General features: G+C 38.1%; 1 pseudogene; it reads left to right on the top strand.

Moving 5' to 3' along the window:
• The first annotated feature begins 16,148 nt into the window (after positions 1-16,148).
• Positions 16,149-16,241, top strand: LOC121027892 (uncharacterized; annotated as a pseudogene).
• The last annotated feature ends 1,040 nt before the right edge of the window (positions 16,242-17,281 follow it).

The raw sequence follows: 17,281 nt of genomic DNA, 5'->3' as shown, positions 1-17,281 counted from the left end.
GATATGAAATACTCTGGCACTTGTGACTTTATTTGCAACTTAAATCAAGTACTGCAAACTCAAATGCCTACAAGGCTAGGAAGATAATAAAGATGAATGATCCTTTGGTCTTTGTGTCAATATATTTACATTGTATAAATGAGGGGTGGATGCCTAGATACAGGGCTGGTGGCTGCAATGTGCAGTTCCTGTCAGTTATTGCCATTGACGTTGAGTCGCTGGATCTTCCAATATTTCAAGAGAAGCCAGAAATCCAGATTTTTATGAGAAAACTTCTAAACCACTTTAGGCTATATACGAATGTTTGTGTATCCAATGCTAGCAGTTGTTTGTGACTCTAAGATAATGATTCTCTAGTTGTTTTTCTCAAGACACATGCAGCCTTTGGCTCTCTGAGACCTTTAACTATCTATGTTAGGACACATTATTCTACCAGACTGTGGGGGAAGCAACATGTCACATGGCATCCTCGATTAATAATGATTACCGTCCTTTTTCCGAGTTCATGTAAATGCCTGAGACAGTCCTGGCAATTGACGATACTGAATAATATTAGAATAACCTTGCTTTTCTTCTGAGTTACATATTCACTTTTCTATATTGGTTTTTTTGTGTGTGTGTTTATTCTTATTACAGACCTCCCTGCTTTCTTTTTAGTTTATTGGCATTTGAGCCACCAGTATACCCCAGTCATATCATCAGATAATGATTCTCAATAACCTAATGTATGAAGTGTATTTTTTTTCCTTCAGCATTCTTCCTTAACTAGTATTCTAATGCATTATTTTAATTTGGCCCATTCACTGTACTTGAACAGCATACTATATATTCAATAACTGAACTATAGATTATATGTTAAAATTGTCTCATAAATTCAGCTCTTCCCCTTTACCAAATCAATTCTAGTTAGTTTCATTCCTTTTTACCCATTTCAGTAGGCTTCCAATTATTTCTTTAAGTTTCATGCCCATTTTGCCATTAACAATGTTGCCCAAATAAATATTCTAAGACTGTGGTTTTACCATAATCAGATAAATGTTCATATCTAATTATCTATCTTTTAATAGTTTCCCCAACAATCTAATATTTAGTCCCAAATCTTCAAAGACCACTTGTTTTCATCCCTCTCTGACTTTGCCAGACCCTTGTACCTTTCAGACTCTGGTCAAACATCTATTGATATCATGCAGAAACACTTGAATATAATATATAATGAGGGTCAGAATGGTGTCTGTGGTCAGGTAACCAAGGAAAAGAAACTAGCTTATAGAAGAACTAAGGGTAACTCTATGCTATAACCAACTTAGCTACTCAGGCCTCTGGCCATATACTCAGCTGGAGACCAACCCACACATTAAGCTTGTGAAAAATGCCCTTAGCCATGCACTCAGGTGAGAAAAAGAAAAAGGAAGAGAGAAAATAAAATTCACTACCCTATAGACCAAAAAAAGGAGAAAAAGCAAAACAAAACAAATCTACCACTTCATTCAAAGAGTATACCTTCAAGGAGAGCATAAGAGTAGATATGAATCTGATGTTTCTTCAGGCGGCATCCGTCTCCCCTCCCAGTGAAAGCACTAAGTGTGACCCAGAGCTTAAAGATACAAATTTTCTTACAACCACCAACTTTTTCATCTGGTGCTCAAAGAAGTTGACTCTGGGGCTTTCTGAAAGGTGGTATGTGAATCTCCATTCCAAGGAGCACTCAATGAAAATTTGAAGAATATACAGTTGATGTCTTGCATGCCAACTTTAGAACTTACCTTCTATACCTGTACATACCCCAACACTACCACCACCACCAACACTTAAAATGTGGTTTCACTAAATTCATTATTCACAATTTCTGCAACACGTTTTTCTAAGACGGAAAGTATGCCATTTAAAAATTTTTTCCTTAGGGAAGAAATTAAAACTCTATTGAAAATATTTAAAAATAACAAAATCATGATTCAGGTCATGATCGAGGAGCTAGTATTAGATTTACCCTCATGTAATAGAAAACTATGCAACGGGAGAAGAGCAAACTGATTTCAAACATTGAAACATGGACAGTATAAGGCTGTGACCCTCGAAAGAAGGAAAGCTCATGAGGTCAATTTCCCATTCATGCTGGCTTGTTGTCGGGAGAGATTTCCAAATCATTTCTGAGAAAATTGAAGAAGCAAAGAATTGCTATCTGGCTGGAGGGAGCAAATAGTAAGTGGGTAAAAGAAATGGTTATTAGGCTTTGGGGATTCTAAGGCATCTATAATTGTTAGGGCAGGCTGTGGAGAGATGAAACCACTGAGAGGAAGCCTGAGAAATTAGCATAGAGATTCCCCTCTAGTCGTTGGCCAGATTCTAAGCTGTGCTTGTGCAGGGCATGAGTCTGTGAGGATAAGCAAAGAACAGCTGCTGGGGGACTGAGAGGTGAACAGAGATTTCAGAGCCGCGGAGTGCGGGGGAAACATTGGCATTCCCATCCCAGCCAGATGGAGATATGCTGATGAACAACTTGAGCATTCAGTTGAGAACTCAGAAAGCCTATGCCTTAGGATTTAGGACTGCAGCCTAAGATCCTTATTCTTTTTTTTTTTTTTTTTAATTTTTTTCAACGTTTTTTATTTATTTTTGGGACAGAGAGAGACAGAGCATGAACGGGGGAGGGGCAGAGAGAAAGGGAGACACAGAATCGGAAACAGGCTCCAGGCTCCGAGCCATCAGCCCAGAGCCTGACGTGGGGCTCGAACTCACGGACCGCGAGATCGTGACCTGGCTGAAGTCGGACGCTTAACCGACTGCACCACCCAGGCGCCCCTAAGATCCTTATTCTTGCAACGTGCTAGGACTAACAGCGAATGAGAGCAAAGGGATCTGCCACGAGTTTAACTTTATTTCAGGATAAAACCCCCTCTTCACAGGAAAATGACATCACCTAGAAGCTCTACCAGATATGCAAAAAGCAAGATGACCTGCGAGACCCATTTCAACAGAAAGTTGGCCAATAAAAGATTCATAAATGATTCAAATATTGAAATTAGCAGTGAAGGAATCGGAAGAGCTGTTATAAATATGGCAAAATTTTTAGTAGAAAATATGGGCAAAATGTATGAACAGATAGAGAGTTTCAGCAAAAAGTTGAAACTCTAGAAGAGGACTGACTGGAAATGTTAGAATTGAAAAGAAAGTCTCTCCAAAACAAAGGATTTATTGAAATATTTAATAGACTTGAGAAAGCAGAAATTTTCATAATCCCAAAGTCAGTGATTTAAATCTATACAAGCTATCTAATATGACCCAGAGAGGAAATATAAAAGAATGAAAAATGCAGGCCAAAGTTTCCATACATGTGGACTAATTTCAGACAGTTTAACATACATGCAACTACAGTCCAAATGGAGTTGAGACAGAATATGGAGCAAAACAGAAGATATTTGAAAAGATAATGGCCAAAAATTATCTAAATGTGATTAAAAATATCAATCCACAAATTCAAGAAGTACAGCAAATTCCAGGAGAATCAATAAATATAAAAACCACACTGGAGCACATCAGAGTGAAACTTAAGCATATCAAAGACAAAGAAGAAAATCTTAAAACCAGCAAGGGACAAAAAACATATTATATTCATGAGTACACCAATAAATATGATGCTCTCTTCTCATCAGAAAGAAATGGAAGCCAAAAGAAAATGGAATGACATCTTTATTGACATATTCAAGGACTTAGAATCATATATCCAGCAAAAATATGTATCCAAAAATGAAAGCAAAATAAAGATGTTTCAGATAAACAGGTGCCTTCGACATTAGCAAAGTCACACCACACAAATAAAAAGGAAGTTCTTGGGTTAAAGAGAAATGTTCCTAGATAAAGTCTGGACCTATACGAAGTAATGAAGATCACCGAGTGTGGTAAATATGAGAGCAAATATAAAAGGTTAAATTTAAATTTTTTTTTCCCAAAAGAACATGTAACAGATGCAAACAGCAAGATAGTAAGTTTGAACCCAACCATATCAATAATTACAATAACTCTAGGTAGACTCAACCACTCTATTTAAAAGACTTGTCAGGGGGGCTTGGGTGGCTCAGTTGGTTAAGCACCGGACTGATCTCTGCTCAGATCATGATCTCACAAACTGTCACATCGGGCTCTGCACTGACCACAGGAAGTCTGCTTGGGATTCTCTCTCTCTCTTTCTGTCCCTCTTTGCCTCTCTGCTCTCTCTCTCTCAAAATAAATAAGTAAACTAAAAAAACATTTTTTAAAGACTTGCAAGGTTGGAAACAAGCCTCAACTAAATGCTGTTCATAAGGGATCTATTTTAGGTATAAGGACACAGATATGATGAAACAAAGAAAATTATGTGGTATGGTTCAAAGTCAATGTGTATTAACATAGATAAAGAGGGAGAATTCCTAATGATAAAAGTGTCAATTTATTAGGAAGATACAATAATCTTAAATATATTTAAATGAATAGCACAGTTTCAAAATACCTGAAAACATGAGGAAAAAAGGAAAAGAAAAAAATAGGCAAGTCCACAATCCCACGTAGAGATTTTCACATTTTTCTCCCAGTAATTAAAACATAAATCAGACAAGAAATTCAGTAAGGATACAAAAGATTGGAAGAACACTACTAACACTTGATCTAATTGACATTTACAGTGCACTATGCCCAACAACTGCATAAAATATATTACTTTCAAATGTAGGCGAGAAATTCATCAAAACAGATCATATGCTGGGCTATAAAAATGAGCCTTAATAGGTTTAAAAGACAGAGAATGTTCCTTAAAAACAATGGGATTTAAACTAGAAATCAATTTGGAAAAGTAGAAATCTCCTAATATACGAAAATTAATTACCACACTTCCAAATAAGCTATGGCTCAAGGAATTCATTTGGAAATTATGAAATATTTTGAATTCATCTGACTGCTGTTTAAGAATAGACAAAGGGGCTGGGGCGCCTGGGTGGCTTATTTGGTTAGGTATCTGACTTTGGCTCAGGTCATGAACTCACCATTCCTGAGTTTGAGCCTCATGTTGGGCTCTGTGCTGACACCTCAGAGCCTAGAGCCTGCTTCACATTCTGCGCCTCCCTCTCTCTCTTTCCCTCTTCCCCACTCTCACTCTGTCTCTTTCTCAGAAATAAATAAACATTTTAAAAAAGTTAAAAAAAATAGACAAAGGGGAGAAGGCAAGGCCAGAAACAAGGAGAGCAGTTAGATGGTTATTACATACATCTGCATGGCATGATGTGGGTGGTAACAAGGTGTGAGAATTGGTCAGGTTCTGAATATGTTTGAAAATATAGACAATAGGATTTGTGACAAATAAAGTATATAAAGTATGCATGTATCCATACATATTTAGTATTAATATATTAATATTAGTATGATTAGTATTTACTATTAAGTAAATAAAGGTAAATATGAAAAGAAAGAGAGAAGTCAAGAATTAATGTGAGATTTTTGCCTGAGTATGCAAAAAGATGAAACTGCCATTAACTGAAATGGGGAAGATGGGAAGAGAAACAAGTTTGGAGAGCAAATAGTGTAAGCTGAGTTTTAATCACAGATACTCACTTTAGATGCCTATTATCCATTTTAGAAATGTCCACTAGACAGCTGGATATATGACTCTGCTATTCAAGGGAAAGGCTGCAATTAGGATATATATTTTAGAAACATATAAAATAATTTATATCTGAAATAAATTCTACACTATATGCTTGCATGCTGAGATCACTAGTAGAGTTAAGACTTATCCCTGAAGCACCCTAACATTAAGCGTCCAGATAGATGAGAAAGAATCATCAAAAACCTCCAAGATATGGCCAATGGCATGGCAGGAAAACCAAGGATTTGATGTTCTGGAAGTCAAATGAAAGTGTTTCAAGGAGGAGAAATGACCAAATTTGTTAACTTCTAGTTGTAGGTCAAGTAAGATGACAACTGTGAATTGATCTTTGATTTAGAACGTGTAAGTCAGCTGGTGACCTGGAAAAGATTAGCAGAAGGGGAATGTTGTGGGTGAAAGCCTGACTATTGACTTCAAGAGAAAATGGACACAGAGTAAAATATGGACTTAGAGTAACACAGAGTATTTAGAAGTGAAGTGGCAAGAACTGGGAAATTCTCTTCTAATCGCTTCATCAGGAAGACAAGGAAAGTGTTGGCGATTAGGAGTGTGAGGAGAGGAGAGGAAGTATAAATTAGTTTATATGGGAGAATGGGAAAATGAGCAGGAAATGTGCTATTATTGTTGACCAACATTAACAGCCAGTTAAAGTAATTCATTATGAACTTAAGTGAAACCAATCATCACGGTTGCTTGTTTTTCTCTAGACATTTTCATTTGAGCAGGTACAGGGATAAGGCAGAGATTTAGATTTAACCAGGATTGGGACTTTTGCCTCTTAAATACAAGAAATATAAAGGTGTATTCAAGGAAATGATTATAATGATTGACAGTGGAACCTAAAAAAGAGGGGACAACATGAAAATAAGTAAAAAGCTGGTACAATCAGTGAATTTCACTATGGAGGGGATTGAATGAGCCTCAGAACAGTAGGAGTGAGCAGAAAGACTAAAAGATGCTGTTTAGAGACCGTAGTGCTTGGCTGAAAAATTATAGAGGGAGTTCATGATTGGTGCTGTCAGTGGGAATGAGAGTCTGTGGTGGTTTAGAGGAAAAAAGTCATTGAATGACAGCAGTTAAAGAAACTGAAATTTTAGGGGCTTGGGAAAATAACCCAAATGAATATTGAAAGCACCCACTGTTATGACAAGGGTAGTGTTGGAGAGCATGACAGCAAGCCAGGAGCTAACATCTTCGAGGAATAAGAGGATGTTGGCTGGCAGATGGGTTGGTAGATGGGTTGCATACGGGTACAATCTGTTGGCTTAGAAAGGAAAGAGAACAGTCTAGAAGGGACATTTAGGAGCAAGAAGGATTCTTGCCTCACCTCTAATACCTGAAGTACCACAAGTTCAGGAGGGAAGACAGACACCCCCAAAGATATCCAACCCCAAAATGATTTCCTCAGCAGAGAATCTGCTTTCAAACTTGTTCTTAATGACAGAACAGTCCTGGTTTCTAGAAATAGCCCTGGAGAAAATGGTTGTCACTAAATCTGCTTTTCTGGCTGTTGAAGTGTCTGCTCCATCTTGACACTTCCTTTGGTGCCATAAAAAAAGTGTTACTGCTGCATCTCTGGTAGTCTCAACCAACCCTCAATCCACTCACAACTTTGAAGATCTCACACCTTTTGACAAAATTAGTTTCCATGGGATGAGACAGAGGTTCTCTCTGGTCTTTTGCAGGGGAAGGATAAGCCAAGAGATGATGGGCTAGTTTAAAGCACACTTGGCTACTGTTACAGGCAGAAGGTAGGAAAACTATGCTGTCAGGAAACACTAAATATAAAACTGAAGTATGCAATTTATCAATACTCTGGAACACACTAAGTAGGACTATGTGGTGGACCCTGAAAGCAACCAGAAAGTTCTGAAAGGTGAACCCTCCAAGCTGGGAAAATGTCAGAAGACTATATTAAAGAAGAAACACAATCAATGGACAAATGCTCATCTCCCTCATAATTTGGCATGTTTTTCCTTTTTAGAATAATTTTTTTTTAAATTTTTTTCAACGTTTATTTATTTTTGGGACAGAGAGACAGTGCGTGAACAGGGGAGGGGCAGAGAGAGAGAGGGAGACACAGAATCGGAAACAGGCTCCAGGCTCTGAGCCATTAGCCCAGAGCCCGACGCGGGGCTCGAACTCACGGACCGCGAGATCGTGACCTGGCTGAAGTCGGACGCTCAACCGACTGCGCCACCCAGGCGCCCCTGTTTTTCCTTTTTAAGTTGGTTTTTCAGCAGAGGGAAACTCTTCTTAAGGGTTAACTTACTAGACTATTACACTATAGTCAGGAATGAATTCCTAACATCTGATGAATCACCTCCTTAGGAGAAGGAGGAGAGAGTCAAGCGAAATGTGGAATATGTCACAATGAAGGCACAAGATGGGAGCACTGACAAGGCAAGACCTAAGAAGGCAGACCCTAGAGACTGAAAAAACAAACATACAAACGAAGAGAAACGAAAATTGATTCCCCAGGGAAGCCTCCAGAAGAAAAGCAGTTCTGGTGACACCTTGCTTTTATTCTGACCTCCAGATTTGTAGGAGTATACATTTGTGTTGTTTCAAGCCACCAAATTTGGGGCAATTTGTTACAGCAGCAATAGGAAATTGAAACAGTAAGCTGATACTCTACCACCAAGAAGTCAAAACAGTGGTTGATTTCACTACTTTCTCTTACAAAAGACTCCCTGAGCCTAGTGGAAAACACGTCAAGCTTCTGTTCTGAATAAACGCACTCCAAAGGTTGCAACCCTTAAAATAAAGATTCAAATGACTTTCATCATTTAATTAGGAAACTTGTTTGACAATGCCAGACCTCCTGCACTTTCACCCGAAATGGAAAGGAAAGAGATTCTGTTTCCAGCATGAATTCCATAAGTATTTGTTGGCCATGATACAGAGCAAAATTTACAAAGAGAAATTTTGGCAATAAAATAAATTGAAGATCTTTGGGTACTTGTTCTTTCCATAAGTGAATTTTATGCAGTCTGACCAATGGCATTGATCTGATCTGTTTTCTTTTTCTTTATCTTTTCTTTCCTTTTTTTTTTTGGAGTGATAATAACAAACCTAGTACTTTACCTTTGTACTTTGCCTAGTACTATAGCCTTTGACAAAATGTTTTGCATACATGTCTCAGGTGATCATCACCACGTTCTTAGGAGGTGATTGAGACTTTTATTGTTTTTTATTATTTTATTTTATTCATAAAAAGCCTAAGTTTCAAGCAACATTGACTTCTCAAATGTCATCCAACTATAAATGACACAGTAGCAACAGAAAATCTCTTATTTAATTATGAACACTGTATATCCACATGCCTCTTCATTTTTTTTTTTTTAATTTTTTTTCAATGTTTATTTATTTTTGGGACAGAGAGAGACAGAGCATGAACGGGGGAGGGGCAGAGAGAGAGGGAGACACAGAATCGGAAACAGGCTCCAGGCTCCGAGCCATCAGCCTAGAGCCTGACGCGGGGCTCGAACTCACGGACAGCGAGATCGTGACCTGGCTGAAGTCAGTCGCTTAACCGACTGCGCCACCCAGGCGCCCCCACATGCCTCTTCATTTTATGCTGTGCTTTTCTGGTGTAAAATTCTTTTAAAAAGCAATGATGTGTTCTTAGCAAAATAACTGGATAAAATGTTTATTATTCTAACTTTTTCTTCTGATCTATATATATATCAGATATATATAATATATATTGTTATAATTATATATTATATTATATATTATATATAATTATAACAATATATATTATATATAATCATAATAATATATATTATATATAATCATAATAATATATATTATATATAATCATAATAATATATATTATATATTATATTATATATATTATATACATAATTATATATATATAAATTTTTCTTCTGATATATATATATAATATATACATATATTATATATATATATTTTTTCCAGGCACCAGGTCTACAACAGTGAAAAAGATGAAATTCCTATCCTCAAGATGTTCATTGTGTAGAAGAGACAACATGGTAGATTGGTATTTGCCCTTACGGTTGGTGGGGGCTATGATAGGGGTCAATACTGGGTCAGAGGAGCAGAGAACAAGGGACACTAATATAGGATTGGGGACATCAGGAAGGACTTCTCAAAATCGATAATTCAGATATGTCAACTGTAGCTGATAAAATTAGTCCAGCAAATGGGAGATGGGGGTGGAGAAGATGTTTCAGGAAGAATAAATAAAGCAGGCTGGGAATAGGTTTCCAAGAATGTTTCAATAGGGCAGAACTGCCTTCTCCCCAACACTGGGTAACACATTTACTATTTAACAGATGCTACCCAGATGCCAATGGGACAGTGTTGAGTCTTACTGGTCTTTCCAGGAGGCCACCTGAGTAGAAAGATTTTGTTTTTCTTTCCTTATTTTTCTTTTCTCAAGAAATCACTAGAACTTTCGATATCAAATGTTAATTTGTTCACTTCATATCTAAAATGAGTTTCCTGATTCCTTCTAGGAGAACTGCTAAAACACACTTATCTTTTCAGACTTTTAGCTCTTGTCCATGAGGATACCCTTCCCTGAATCTTGCCAGTTTCCCTGCCCTGGAAAGAACAGATGTGATAAGAACATCTTAAAATGTCATTACTACACCACTTTGCAAATTTCTTAACTCCAGATGTATCAGGCCTAGAATGTATAAAGCATTTTAACAGCTTAGAAATGCAAAATTAATGCAAAGCAATGTTATGTTAAATAACAGTTCATTGGTTTACCATGTTGTATGTTGTATGTAACAAATAGTCCAAATTAATTCACTAAGGGTCATGCTGGGGACCTAAGAAAAGAAAAAATCAGTTGCTTTTCTAACATACAAAATTTACCTCTAGGTAGAATAAATTAATTTATTAAATATAGCTGCAGAATTTATTTATTGCGCAGGGTTTGGAAAATGGGAGATAGGTACACTCTTTTAGCTGTTTAAAATATGGGGTTAAGACGTTAAAATAATTTATCAAGAGGAGCGCCTGGGTGGCTCAGTCGGTTAAGTGTCCGACTTTGGCTCAGGTCATGGACTCACAGTTCATTGGTTAGAGCCCTGCATCTGGCTCTGTGCTAATAGTTCAGAGCCTGGAGCCTGCTTTTGATTCTGTGTCTCTCTCTGTCTCTGTCCTTCCCCACTCACACACTGTCTCTCTCTCTCTCTCTCTCTCTCTCTCAAAAAAAAAATGAATATACATTAAAAAAAGTTTTAATAATTTATCCAGAAAATTCATAAGGACTCCAGTGGGGTGCAATGCACAGAGGGGTGCAATGCACAGAAGGTGCCAGTGAGGCAACATGACTTTCAAGCAAGACCTTATCTTCTCCATTCATTGCTTACTTTCCTGCCACCTAAAACAGTGCTTGGCACCCAGTAGATGCTTAGTAGTTATATATTCATTAAGGGAACACATGAATACCTGTTATAGTTTGAATTATGTCCCCGCCACCCCAAACCCATGTGTCGAAGTCCTAACCCCAAATAACTCAGAGTGTGACCTTATTTGCTGACAGACTCTTTAGAAAGGTAATCACGCTATAATGAGGTCATAAGAGTAGGCTTTAATCCAATATGACGGGAATCCTTCTAAAAATGGTAAATTAGGAGAAAGATATGCACACAGGAAGAACAGCATGTATTGATGAAGGCGGAGATAAGGTGATGTTTCTACAATCCAAGGAATAGCAAAAATTGCCAGCCAGCCACCAGAATCTCGGCGAGAGGCATGGAACAGATTATCTCTCACAGGCTTGCTGAGATCTTAATCTCAGATTTAAGCCTCCAGAACTGTGATATAATAGATTTCTGCTGTTTAAGCCACCCAGTTGTCAAGCCCTAACATACTGATATAGTATCTTTCCAGTTATGTCTTGAATATCCAAGCTATCAGCTATCTTTATTTTAATGTTCTATATGACTTGCGTAAGTTCTTTAGTTGTGTTTATGTCAGCATTTGACTACCTAACTGCTCTGTAAAATAGATCAACCTACTAGCTTTGTATTTCACATACCATAAAACTGTTCACTGTGCAAGTGTTCAGAAAAATGCTTAAGTGTACACAAGCTATAAAATAGTCTCATCCCTTCCATTAAGTATCTTCCGCATATGCTTGAAGATTAAATGAGATGAATTTTTGCAACATATATAGATGGCCCAGAGAAAGCCCTCAGGAGATGAAATTTGCAAAGATAATGGCTTAATTTAGTGTAAAAGAAGATGTGTTAAAATTATATATTATGGGTTTAAACTCTTACTAACCATATGACCTTGAGCAACCTACGCAATCTGTCTGTGTTCTTGGAGAGGTTATGTTTGTTCATGTTCTCTTGTAATGATTTCGTAATAGGAGGTAAAGATGATTGTGTTAATATATGAAAATCTCTTAGCATAGTGATGACCACATAGCAAGAACTCAATAAGAGATAGTTTTGTTGTTACCCATTGAATATAAAAACACTGTGCCAGACACTGCGTAGGAGTTGGAAATATAATAAGTGTCAAAAGTGAACAAGTTTTACTTCTTAGTAAATTCAAAAAAGCGTATGAAACTATTATGGTTAGAAAATGCCGGATGCTGTAACTAATAAACCACCAAATTCCCATGGCTTACCCCAATAGAAGTTTACTACCTACTCAAGCAAAAGTCCAAGGTGGCTGTTCCTGTTTGGCAGGTGTATCTTTCCTTTATGCGGTGATTCAGGGAACTAGACTCCTTCTGCCTGTGGCTCTGGATTCCATTAGGACCCCAGTGTCCTCTGCCTCCAGCCAGCAAAAAAGAAAAGGGAGAGAGTATAAGAGATGTTGGAGAAGCATAACTACTTTTCAAAAACCCAGATCCAAGAGGGACCATCCTGCTTCAGCTCATGTCTCATTGATGAAAATCATTCGACCTGGATGGGAAAAGTCTAGAAAATGTAGTCTCTGGCCCAGAAGAACTCCCAGCAACTCATACAATGAAAATGGGAGATGCAGCTTTGCTGCAACTGTCACAGAGCTATGTCTATGCACAGTGACAAAATGGAATGATCACAGGGTGAGGAGGAAGTATAGAATATGGTCTGGGTGTGAAACCAGACATTCTCAAGGCTCCATATTAGAACTCTGGAGTTCTGAGCACTTTTAAACCTACTGGCTGTCATATAATAAACAGTAGAAACTCCTACTTGGTGGTACAGGCAGGAAAGAAAAAAGACTGATGGGGAAATACTGTTAAATCCTACAGGAATTGATTACTATGATAGGACTCCAGAGTGATAGTCTAATGAAAGAATTTAAGCTTAAGGTTGAAGAGTTTTGATGTAGTTTTACTTCCACTCATCCCTGATAGTTTGAGGCTATACATGAGCTAGAATATAATTACTTGGTGCAATCATTCTTCAGTAAACGCAAATGGCTGGAGTGCGTTGGGCCTGATCTTATGAGGTATGATTGAGCTTTCTGCTTTTTGTTATTTTGCTTAATAAAAGATCAGTAAAACAAAAGTAGCATTCAGTAGCAGCACTTAGCTTTTCAGAAGATCTTTTGCCCAAAACTAGCTAGGTCAGCAGCACTACTGCACAATTTTCTGCTGCACAGTAAGAGTTTTCAAATTCCGATGCTGAAAATGCCATACATGGAGATACAACGCATAGAGCAGAGATATGTAAGAAACTTTCCAGGTTGTGAAAGCATTTTCTCAGAACTAATAAACCCAACCAAATGGTTGATGGCTGGTCTCAGGCTGGGGGAAAAAAAGCTACCCAAAGGGAAATGTGCACCGACTAACATTAATTTATCTGTGAGCCAACTGTTCCATATTAAAGGCAGTCAACAGAAAATGCTTTCCTAGAGGACTTAAATAGGCTTGCATTCAATTTGAAAATAATTCATTGTGTTAATTTCTTATTAAAATTATGTCTTCATGGGGCGCCTGGGTGGCGCAGTCGGTTAAGCGTCCGACTTCAGCCAGGTCACGATCTCGCGGTCCGTGAGTTTGAGCCCCGCGTCGGGCTCTGGGCTGATGGCTCAGAGCCTGGAGCCTGTTTCCGATTCTGTGTCTCCCTCTCTCTCTGCCCCTTGCCCATTCATGCTCTCTCTCTGTCCCAAAAATAAATAAACGTTGAAAAAAAAAATTTAAAAAAAAAATAAAATTATGTCTTCATAACAGAAGGGCAGAGTTTACTCTTATTTCATGGGTAAATTTTTGAAATTGCATAATTTAACAATGTAGAGTTTTTTCCTTTTTAAATATCCATAATTAGTGATGAAATCACAGTGTAGCATATACTTGCTATGGCTGAAATGTTTGCTCATTTGTATTATTCAAAATGTTATTCTCCATGAGTAGTTATTTTTTTAAAAAGATATCGATAATTTTATCAGCAAATATTAGGGCTGTGGGTCAAATGATACTCAGAGAACACATGAAATTTCTATGTGCTGCCTTTGCTTTACAGAATATTTTCATATTTAATGGTAGGGTCTCCTTAAAATATTCAGTATTGATTGAAGTTCTAAAGCTATTTAAATATTCCATTAAAGTTCATCAAAGAAAAATATGAGCACTATAATTTAGTACAAAAAGGTTGCTACTAATACATGAAAATTGGTGTATCAAAAATAATGATAGTGATGCAGTTGCTTGTAGGAGATAATGTTTTAGAAGTTGCATCAAATGGCTAGCTGTTTTATTTGCTAGGTCAAATGAGACGAGTCCAATTTATCTAATGCTGTTTGTCTCTTATATGACTAAAGCCTTGTGTATTTAGGAAGATACAGGTTTGGGCAATAAAGCAGGGGCCTACCTAAATGGGCCCAAGCAGTTAGTGAAAGGCCATTTCCATGGCAAGAAAAAGAAGACCTTTTACCAAAAGGGAAAATCTACATGATAGTTTATAAATTACAAGGAAGAATATTTAAGGTCTAAGAATGAATCCTGTGTCCAGTAGTAAAAGGCAAAACAAAACAAATGAAAGAGATTATCACAGTCAGGAGAGCTTTAACCAGTAATTTATCCCAAGAGCTCTAAATATTAAAAATATTTAGTTTCTAGGGACTAGAAACTAAAAGGAATAGAAAGAGGAGTATAATAGTTTCATCGTCATCACAACTTTTTAAATTGCTTCAATTTTTACATAAGAGAAGAGATCAGTGGAAGGGGAACTGGTTACTGATTCTGGGAGACATAGAATATGTGACTTTGGAAAAAGCATTTATTCACCCTTGGCCTCTATTACCTGAGAGGTAAAATAGAAGGTTTAAATTCAATGACTCAAATCTGTCTTTTCCTCCAGTATTCTGAGCCTCTTGGCCATTCTAGTGTTGGGGCTCCCAGTTCAGTGACATAAAGAAGAGGCACCTCTTTCAACCTAGGGTTGGTCCAGCAGTCGGAGGTTCCCCAGACACATTTATGGTCCAGAAACACAAAAGAAGAAACACCAGCTTGTGGCAAAATAATCACTGAAGCAGGAACTTTTAAAAAGCATATAGTACCCCAAACTCAACTTCAAAGCCAGACAGAACAGCAAGGTGATATTACTGTAAGTGATCCCCAGTTCCATATATCATTCTGTAGTTTAGCTTCAAGAAAGACTTTTTAGATCACAGCAAGAAAAATTAACCAAATGTTCAGAGAAACTATCCATTACTGAGAATAGATGACGCTTTACAGAGTTGACTGATTGGCTTAACTGACATCTCATTCACTTTTGCACACAATCATAAAGTAACAGTTTTCCTACACATTGTCAGTGTGTAAGCCATTAGTTCCCAACTAAACCAGGAGACCTGTTTTAAAAATGAACCTGAGAAGAACCATTTCATATTATATCATTTTTTTCTTACACAGTAGAGTAATATGGCTTCATGTTTGCCAAATGCATTATCATGTTGGAGCCAAGAAAACTAACAAATAAATTGCTATTCTACTGTAAAATTAATCTTGAATGAAGGAATTCAGATGGTCATAAGTAAGCATTTTCCCAGGCTTTATTCCAAAATCAGTAGTGAAGTTTGATGTAAAGACTAAATGTATAGATACCCTATCACCTACCTCAATTCAACACGTTTCAAGAAGCTGAAGTAAATAAATTGTATGAAAACTACACATCTGTAGCACTCATTATCTCCATGGGCACTCACCCCATGTCCTGTTATGAGATGAAATGGGTTTGGTAGAGTTGAAAGAAAATTTGCAAATATGTCACAGAGCTCACCTTTTCCTCTTACATATGACTGGTTGGCACTAAATTATTGGGCCCTTTGTCCCATCATGGATATCCTTCATCACCACCATCCAGGCCTCAAAGCTGCTTTCCTTCTTGCAAAAGTGTCTTGATATCCCTTTCCAAGAATTTCTCACAACAGGGAGTTGAAATCAGAGAACTATAGTCTGACCATTCCAGGTTACACAGGTTCCTCTTGCTCCCAAAAGGAATGAAAGGTTACTGATAAATGAATGAATTCATTAGGAATACCTATAAGAATGGATAGAAAACAATCTTCCTGTCCTCACTTCCAATTAAAATTGGAACAAGACAAAGATTTGCATGGCCCCTATGAGGATGACATATAAATTTGTGAAGTATTCCATATTTTGGGGAGGTACAGGCTTTCAGTTATGGAATTAATAAGTCATGGGAATAAAAGCACAGCACAAGAAGTATAGTTATTGGTATCATAATAGTGATTACCTAGGAGAGAGGAGTTAAGATGCTGGAGTAGTATGAGGACCCTAAGCTTGTTTCGTCCCTGAAACTCAGAGAGATCAGTGTCAAGCCATTTTGAACACCTAGGAAATTAATCTGAGAATTAATGCAACAATCTGCATAATTGGAGCCAGAGAACTTGGCAGGTACGTAGTGCAGACAGGTGAGTTGGGGGAGAGAAAAGCCGTGCAGCCATGGAGGGTAAGGAGCCATTTTCTCAGAGAGAGGACAGAGAGAGAAAGAGAAAGGGGGAGAGTGCAGCGTATCGGAGACTGCACAAGAAAAGCAGCTGGAGAGAAAGAAAGAGAGAGTGAGAGTGAAAACACTCGCAGGGGACTGGACAAAAAAATCTGTTCCCCAAAACCAATGATGGGGAGAAAGAAGAGGGTTTCAGTGCTACCAGGATTCTATAAACAGTGGTGCAAGGAGTCTGAAGTTTCAGAACTCAGCATCTGGTGGTGCTCTGGTGAAGAAGCAAGGCAAATCCCCAGCAGCAGGCAGCATGGTCTAAGGGGTGTGTGTGCCACACAGCGACAAGTGGTTCTCCTGATTGGGGTACATTTGGTAAAGGCCTTAAGGCCTCTCCACAGGCAAAAGTCCTGGCAGACCACAGAGAGCAGACATGTTTACTGATATTGGAACAAAGACACCAGAGGGCAGCAAAACTAGGCGCCCGCCGTGTGTTGTGATTTGCCATATACTCTGGGCCTCTGCTGCTGCACGACTACATGCACATTTTCTGGGACAAGCCAGCACCTGGCCATTGCTTGGCAAGACCCTCCCCCAGAGAGTCAGTGCGGGTCCAAGCTGCAGGGGTCTCTGAAGTGTGAGGTTTTGAAACATTGCCCCATCTGAGATAAAATTCTGGAGGGAGGTGCCACCTGGCAAGCAGACAGCTTGGACATGGACAAGGTAGAGGCGGGAAACAGAC

This window comes from Herpailurus yagouaroundi, unplaced genomic scaffold (assembly GCF_014898765.1).
Source record: "Herpailurus yagouaroundi ecotype Mexico unplaced genomic scaffold, PumYag 77, whole genome shotgun sequence".
Lineage (NCBI taxonomy): Eukaryota > Metazoa > Chordata > Mammalia > Carnivora > Felidae > Herpailurus > Herpailurus yagouaroundi.
This window is presented reverse-complemented; position numbering and strand designations above follow the sequence as displayed.